Raw genomic sequence first — 8,969 nt, 5'->3', positions numbered from 1 at the left:
ATTTTGTTTAAAATTTGCTTATAAATTGCCGTCATTTTAGGTATAGTAGGTTGCAGTCCATATAACCAAAAACTCGAAAACAAAAATACGCTTTTTATTTTCTTTGTTTTACTTTTCATTTTTCAACAATAGCTAAGATTTTTAATTAGTAACTGTATATTTGTACACAATATATCAAGGATAATTAAGGTGAAATTATTGCACTAACTGAATCTTTCTTCAAATTTTAGTCCATGGTCATGGAAAAATTCTGACATCATTGGACACAAGCTCTTTTATTCATAAATTACTGGAAAATCACATACTTTAAAATTTACTTGAATACAGTCTTTATGAATACATATCAATATCTTTATCAATAAAGATAGTTATTTGTTCTAGATCAAATACTAGGGCAGCTGTCATAAACTTTGCACTAGTTTACAAAAATTATGATTGCACAGAATAAGTTGCTAAAAAGATTCTTAGAATTGGAGAAACAAAATTAGACAAGTATATAATGGCACTTAACTGAAATTATACTTTCGATTGTTAATTATGTGATTTTGATCATTTAAGTACAATTTAGAAAGTGTATTGCCAATAATTTTTCATAAAAATTCAGCCATTTAATAACATTTTTGAATTCTGAGTACTCTAAGAGGATATTCAATATAATGTAAGTACAAATTTATTTAAAATATATAATGCAATACCAATTTTTAATAACTAATAATCATAAATTAATGTACAAAAATTTTAAAGTGGTTACTTTTGATGTCACTTTAGAGGGATTAGAAAATTTAAAAAATAATAATAAGTTTATCCTTTCTTAAGATATAAATAATCTTGACATATTGTACTTTAATCTATACCGTGATTATGCTTTATTCTTACTGCAGTAATAAATATTTATCAAATGAGTAACACCAAAAGAAGCATATATTACATTAAAAACAATTTAACACACTACAAAAGTATTAAAATTATAAAACAAACATCAATTAATAAAATTACCAAACTCATAAACTTTGTATCTGTAATTACCATACATAAGCCCATGTACATGTTAAAACTAAATGGCACGCTTTTTATTTGGAAATTTATGCCAAATGTGAAACCCTTGTATAAACCGTAAGAAAAAAAATAAAGCATGCTACACTTGGAAATAAAAATGCACCCCTTAGTAATAATGGTTGCACAGTATGTAAAAGAAGTAAGGACCTTCTGATTTCATAAATAATTCGAAGATTAAATAATTATAGTATTCCATTCAAATTGTCATTACGTTTATTTTTATATACAGGCATTCAATTTTCATCTATTTTATGTTTTGTATGCAAGTTTCACAACTTGTTTCATAAATAATGTCCATTTTTTCTCTAATGAGTTTTTTTTTTTTTTTTTCAAACAGGGTGCAAAGTGCTTCTGTACTCTCACAATATAAGTAATAAGTTAAGTAAGGGTTTAAAATCATTACAAACAATTCCTTTAATGAAGGAATGTTAATGTATCAGACTTTAAGCTTCCTCCTCTAATGACTGGTTTTTTAATACTCAGTTTTTATTGAACTCAAGAGTGATTATGCAGTTTAAAAATGTTTGTAATTTCTTACTTAATTTGCAACCCTCAATGTGCCTATTTACAAATATATATTAAGGGTAGTCATGGCTGAATACCCTCTACTGTAATTTATCATGCCATATTATGAAATGTTAGATTTTTACTTGAAAGTTCTTTTGTACTAACATTCCTTAGCTATACAATCTTAGGTTGTCTTTTTCTGAAATAAAAAAAAAACATTATATAATTACTACTCCTCTTCTATGCTGCTTCATTCTCTATGAGGCTGTCCAAATCAGTTTCTGCGATCTGGCCCTATTCAATTTTTATTCTAACATTATTAATTGCATTTGCTCAAAGTGATTTGCACATAGCACAAAGTGAAGGCTATTTGTTAGTGCTGAAGGTCATGGGTTCATTCTTCATCTCTAGCTGATCAGTTCATCCAACTATGATTGGCGGTTGATAGTATTTGGAGCTGGCAATGATACTAACTTGCATTCCTTCTTCGCTTACATTGACTATCTTAATCATGTCTAGCAAATGTTGGACTTTTGAGGTGCATATTATGATATTATTAAAATGAATTAACTATTTAAATGCTGTTTACATAATGTAATTGAATATATAGTTAACACAGTTCATAAATTAGTGCTTTGCATACTGAGATTTTACTAGGGTTTAATACATTAACACCCCCTCACAATATACCAGATTTAACAGTCACTTGTTTCCAAGGTCTATGTGCATTAGGTTAAGTAAAAACTGAATTGTTTAGTGTATTTTTGGTTTTGAAAAATAAAACAAGATATGTTTTTAAAAACTTACTTAGAAGATATGTTTGAATAACAGAAAAAAAACTCTTGCAAGAAATTAGAATGCATATAAAAATGTTCTTAAGTGTAAAAATTATTTTATAGTTTTGTAAACACATGCCATTCTCTATTGAACTATTCTCCTAGTAAATTTCTAACAGAGCTCATTCTAGGCAGGGTAAACAGGGCACAGCACCCTGAAGTAAATTAGTGCCCTGATGTAATAGACTCCATACCCTTTTTGCCCATTCTTTCCTCAACCCTTCTTTATTTTTTCCCCAAACTCTACAATGGATTTCTTAAACTTTNAAAACTCTTGCAAGAATACATATAAAAATGTTCTTAAGTGTAAAAATTATTTTATAGTTTTGTACATTCTATGTCATTCTATATTGAACTATTCTCCTAGTAAATTTCAAATAAATTTATCTTTCAATAAAATTGTCAACATTTTTAAATAGTAATTCTGTGAAAAGTAAGAAATACCACATAAATGTTAGAAAAGTATTTTCATTTGCCAATTGTTTACAACAGATATTAAATTAAAAGTAAATAACATATATTTATTATCATAAGAGTTTCGGGAAAGCAGAATTAGTTAGATAGGATATACATTTATTCTTTATATATATATACATTACATATTACACTTTAGTCTTGAATTCATTTCTTAATTATGGTTTGTATTAGTGTATTTAGATTCATTTTATTCTGGAATTCATTTTAAATCATGTAATAAAAATTTGGTTCTCTTCTAAGGTAGCATCGATGAACAGGTGTCCCTACTAGACACCTGAGTTTCTCCAATGACGAATTTTTAAGATAAATTAATTACAAAGTATTTGAGCTTTCCCCAGAAGGTTTGCAATATTGACCTTTTATGTTTAATTAGATTTACAAAATTTATGTACAGTTGACATTCCAACCAATTTTCAATTTTCTCAAGTTATCTGTAATTTTATATAATACATTAATCTATGTCTAAAAGATAAGAAATATAAAGCAGATGAAAATACACATAATTTTAAGACATAAGAATTTATTACAAATACATTCAATTAATTATGTAACATCTCTTAACAAATTAAAGCTTGAGATCTTTATTAATTAATTTTTTGATATGGGTTTTTTTCAAGATTAATCTCAACATTTCACAAGTTCCTGAAGACGACAAATGTGGTGAACGGTGAAGAAACCAAAAAAGAGCAAGCTGTAATAGTTCATCATTTAATTTGCAAGTTCTTTCCAAGATAGATCTTGACATTTTAGAAACTTGCTAAAGACAACAATATGGTAAATGTGAAGAAGCAACATTTCAAAAGTTCCTGAAAACGAAAAATATGGTGGACTGTGAAGAAACCAAAAAAGAGCAAGCTGTAATAGTTCATCATTTGATTTTCAAATTCTTTCCAAGATACAAGTTCTTTCCTTGACATTTTACCAACTTGCTAAAGACGACAATATGGTAAACGTGAAGAAGCAACATTTCAAAAGTTCTTGAAGACGCATATGGTGAACAGTGAAGAAACCAAAAAAGAGCAAGCTGTAATAGTTAATTTGATTTGCAAGTTCTTTCTAAGATAGATCTTGCTAAAGACGACAATATGGTAAACGTGAAGAAGCAACATTTCAAAAGTTCCTGAAGACGAATATGGTGAACAGTGAAGAAACCAAAAAAGAGCAAGCTGCAATAGTTCATTTGATTAGCAAGTTCTTTCTAAGATAGATCTTGCTAGAGACGACAATATGGTAAACGTGAAGAAGCAACATTTCAAAAGTTCATGAAGACGAATATGGTGAACAGTGAAGAAACCAAAAAAGAGCAAACTGTAATAGTTCATTTGATTTGCAAGTTCTTTCCAAGATAGATCTTGCTAGAGACGACAATATGGTAAACGTGAAGAAGCAAAATTTCAAAAGTTCCTGAAGACGAATATGGTGAACAGTGAAGAAACCAAAAAAGAGCAAACTGTAATAGTTCATTTGATTTGCAAGTTCTTTCCAAGATAGATCTTGCTAGAGACGACAATATAGTAAACGTGAAAAAGCAACATTTCAAAAGTTCCTGAAGACGAATATGGTGAACAGTGAAGAAACCAAAAAAGAGCAAGCTGTAACAGTTCATTTGATTTGCAAGTTCTTTCCAAGATAGATCTTGCTAAAGACGACAATATGGTAAACATGAAGAAGCAACATTTCAAAAGTTCCTGAAGACGAATATGGTGAACAGTGAAGAAACCAAAAAAGAGCAAGCTGTAATAGTTCATCATTTGATTTACAAGTTCTTTCCAAGATACAAGTTCTTTCCTTGACATTTTACCAACTTGCTAAAGACGACAATATGGTAAACGTGAAGAAGCNTTTGTATAAATTAATAAGTCCTGTTGCGGAACATTTGAAAATATTCTGCTTATGGGAATATGGTAAACGTGAAGAAGCAACATTTCAAAAGTTCCTGAAGACAACAAATATGGTGGACGGTGAAGAAACCAAAAAAGAGCAAGCTGTAATAGTTCATCATTTGATTTACAAGTTCCTTCCAAGATAGATCTTGACATTTTACCAACTTGTAAAAGACGTCAATATGGTAAATGTGAAGAAGCAACATTTCAAAAGTTCCTGAAGACGACAAATATGGTGAACGGTGAAGAAACCAAATAAGAGCAAGGTACGAATAAACAACATTTCACAAGTTCCTGTAGACGATAAATATGGTGGATGGTAAAGAAATCAAAAAAGAGCAAGCTGTAATAGTTCATCATTTGATTTACAAGTTCTTTCCAAGATAGATCTTGACATTTTACCAACTTGCTAAAGACGACAATATGGTAAACGTGAGGAAGCAACATTTCACAAGTTCCTGAAGACGACAAATATGGTGAACGGTGAAGAAACCAAATAAGAGCAGAGTACAATGGTTCATCATATGATTTAAGAGTTCTCTCCAAGATAGATCTTGACATTTTACTAACTTGCTGAAGACGACAATATGGTGAATGTGAAGAAACAAACGCATAACTAAAGATTTGGAATGGCATTCCATTTCTTTCCTTCTAATGACCTAATATTTCTGGTATCTAAAGCCCTATACAAAAAAGAAAACAAAATAAATTATTTTGCAAAAATAAAAAAAAATAACACTAACTCTTCACCAATCAGAAAATTTATTTAAGCAAAAAAAAAGGTTATTCAACTTTATCAAACAAATACAATATTTTTTAAGACCCAAAGATACAGCTGACATTTAAATTACAGTAAAGCAGGAGTTATCATGCACATATTGAACCTGATACAATTATTTACACATACATTTTTACTGGCAATTACATCTAACATCATATGATACAGTTAGATAACCACGAGGTTTCAAAGCCACCTAACTCTTAAGTTTTTTCTAACTCTACAACTGAATATTTATTGCTCATATCCTGTATTTTATCATGTTTATTTCTAATGTCCAATACTCTAGCTGTATGTTTATGCCTTTCAAAAGAAATTATCCTTCCAAAAATTTTAGCCTCAATAGCTCTAGAAAATGATTTATCAAGTCTCTTAATAACACGCCCAGCACCTTCTAAAACTAGGCTGTAAAGTATGAACTTTACAACCTACATGCCACTTTTCCAATTTTATATTAACATTTATCGTACAATCAACTCAATAATAATACACCCGGTGCTTTGTCCTGCACATGTTGAATTATGCACAGATATTGTGAGAATCTTTCTTATCAATTAATGATAGCTGCATAGTTCGATCATACATGAGCTATTTGATTTGATATTCCCTGCTCCATCTGAATAGCTAAAAGCTTATGTTCATTCAAACTTAGAGGAAATCTAGCAGCTTCATGTTCATGATCAACGTGTACAGATTGAGGCTCAGCAGAAATATTACCACGATCAGAAAGTTTAATTACGTTCACAACTATTATTAATTTTATTAGTCCCCATAGTCTTAACGTTTTCTTTCCTCGTCGCTGACGTCAAGACGGCTTTTCCACTACGATGACATGCATAATTCATAACTATGGATAAGTCAGACAATTTTTTAATGGATCTTTATATAAAATGAGATACTGTCTCATTTTCAAAACTTTTCTTCCTAATGGCAAACGAATTTTGATTATCAAAAGACTTACTTTCAAATGTAAGATTCCTTTCAAAATGTTCTCTCTGATAATGGTTTTGCAAAAAATAATAATTAAAAAACATTTGATTATACAAAGCGCATCCTAACTTGCTGAACATATCAATGGGCTAGTTGTCCTGCAAGCTCCTCATGCGGGCGTATAAATTTTTGCCTCATAGCAAATTCAAGTCCATATTCTTTGCATTTCACATTTTCAGGCCCTACTATTCTGTTGAAAGACATATCTTATAAAGTTAAAACTGAAAGCTTAAAACAAGTAATGTTACTAGGCTTAGCTAAGTTACGTGGAAATCTATAACTACCTTAATACAGATAATTAATATTTTAAAAAAGGTAAAAGTTTTAAAAACACCTTGTTGCAATAAACAAAAAAAATTCTTCAAAACATACCCTTATTTACTGAATCGTAAATAAAGAGCTTAAAATGACAACAATCAACCAAACAATACTTGTACAAACTTCTACAAAGATTAGATCCGGCATGCCCTCTAAAGAAAAAGTCAGCTTTCCCAATCGTTGTCGGGAGGAAAATGCTGCACCAAACAGACTGCTCAATTCTACTTTTAACATGTTAAGTCTATGGCGGTCTAAATCAATTTTTTTTGTTTAAGAATCGGAGTTATCAATTTTGAAAAAAATACCATTAATTTTTCAATCTTAGCAATCCACGAAAGTGTGGGTCAATTATTATTATTTTTTTTTATCTTTATTACTTTTTGGTCCCGCAGTGGACTGATCATTAAGACACGGTTCCCAGCAGATCACCGAAGTCAAGCATCACTGGCTACGGTCAGTGTGCGGGTGGGTGACCGCTTGGATCGGTCTGCGTAGGGACCGAGGGTGTGCGGTATTGGTCCTCGTTAAACTGTGCTACCGTAAAGTGCTCGATTTTGAGCGCAGGTCGTCGGGCTACCGAAGCGGGGGTGCTATCCCCTCCGCAGAGGATCAAAATTGTGATGGCATGTCTTCCAAGAGTGGCGCTAGACTTAGCCCGACAGGGGGTCAGCAATGCCCCGACAGGGGGGCTAAGATAATTTTGAAAATAAGCAATAATTTTTAATATACGAAAAATAATTATGACATAGACATATTTGTTCTGTCATGATTCAAATATTAACAAAGAAAAAATATAAAAGTGATATCTGAATAAATAAACAATATATGCACATCCATCATAAGATTCTACAGTGTTCTCAATTAAATATTCTACTCAAACAATGCAACTCAAACAATAAAAAATTTATGCACAACTAGAAAAAATTCCAAAAATTCGAGCTTACTACTACTAATGTTTAATTCCGTAGCCTTGTAATTTTGAACCTAATCCAGCAGACAAGAGAACTCCAGGATCAAGTAGTGGAAGAAATTTTTGCATTCGTGGAGGACGTTTTGATAGCCCGCATTTGAGTTACATGGAGAGGAAAACCACGAAATCCTCCTACGGTTAGTCTGATACCAAGGGAACTCTAAGAAATGATCCGCTTACCACTGAGGATATTTCACGTCAGCACTGTGGTCGGTAAAAGCCGGGTGTGGAATTCATATCACTCAGCCATCACTGGGATTCGAACTCGGTGCACCTCATTCGGAGGAGAATGCTCTATCCCTTGAGTCCAACTTTATTGAGTAATAACTCTGCGGCAGGTACCAATTTTCCAATTTTATTGATTGGTACCAATTTTATTGATTTACTTAAATTTAATCACCTTCAAAATGTAAATGGTAATTCAATCGTAATTTTTGTAGAAAAAAAGGGAAATAAACCGTTTTTCCTCTAAACCTGCAATGAATGCAGAAGCAACCACGAGGGTTAGTGANTTTTTTCCGACTGCTTATTTAATGCGTTGATTAAAATATAAACCTTGAATCCGAATAAGTAAATGATTTTCCTCATTTAAAAGTATTAAAAAAATGAAAAAATTAAAACTGAATTTTTTTTATTTTATTCTTTTACTTTCATTTTGCTTGAAAATTTCACAAAGCAATTATGTGATCCCATAAACCATTAATAAACATGTTACATAAAAAAGAATTTGTAAAGAGGACCTGCCTCTCTCTCTCTGTCCCTCAGGCTTTTGTCAGTTATTCTCCCAGTAAAGAGGGGTGATTATCTATCCCCTCCTCAGTTCTCGAGAAAAAAGAATAGCAGTTTGAAAGATAAGTTTCCAAGAAAATCAAGACGTGTTTGAGGGGAAAGGATTTCTATGGGTCTTCGAAAAGTCTTCAATTTCAACCATGTCTAATCGCATCCGGACTCTAGTTTAACAATGTATGAGCAAAGTTAGGAGTAGTGCAGTGAAACTACAATTACATAGAATTTACAATATATTTTACTAAATTTTGTTACTAATTCTTAAAAATAAATAAATAAAAAGTCAACAACAAAAATTTTTATTAGGCAATTGTAAATGAATTTTTGACATTTTTTAGAGAAAAAAAATGTGACCAGACTATTTTCCC

The 8,969-nt window shown here is 31.1% G+C and overlaps 1 long non-coding RNA gene across 1 annotated transcript; it reads right to left on the bottom strand.

The window, feature by feature from the left end:
* Window positions 1-2,851: 2,851 nt before the first annotated feature.
* LOC139426243 (uncharacterized) lies at window positions 2,852-7,411 on the bottom strand. The gene is made up of 2 exons (XR_011637474.1): window positions 6,499-7,411; window positions 2,852-5,442 (listed from the first exon to the last, which is right to left on the bottom strand). It is a non-coding gene; the product is annotated as an uncharacterized lncRNA (long non-coding RNA).
* Window positions 7,412-8,969: the final 1,558 nt, after the last annotated feature.

Source organism: Parasteatoda tepidariorum, chromosome 8 (assembly GCF_043381705.1).
Source record: "Parasteatoda tepidariorum isolate YZ-2023 chromosome 8, CAS_Ptep_4.0, whole genome shotgun sequence".
In the NCBI taxonomy this organism is placed as follows: domain Eukaryota; kingdom Metazoa; phylum Arthropoda; class Arachnida; order Araneae; family Theridiidae; genus Parasteatoda; species Parasteatoda tepidariorum.
The sequence above is the reverse complement of the archived record's forward strand: the minus strand, read 5'-3'. Positions and strand labels throughout refer to the sequence as shown.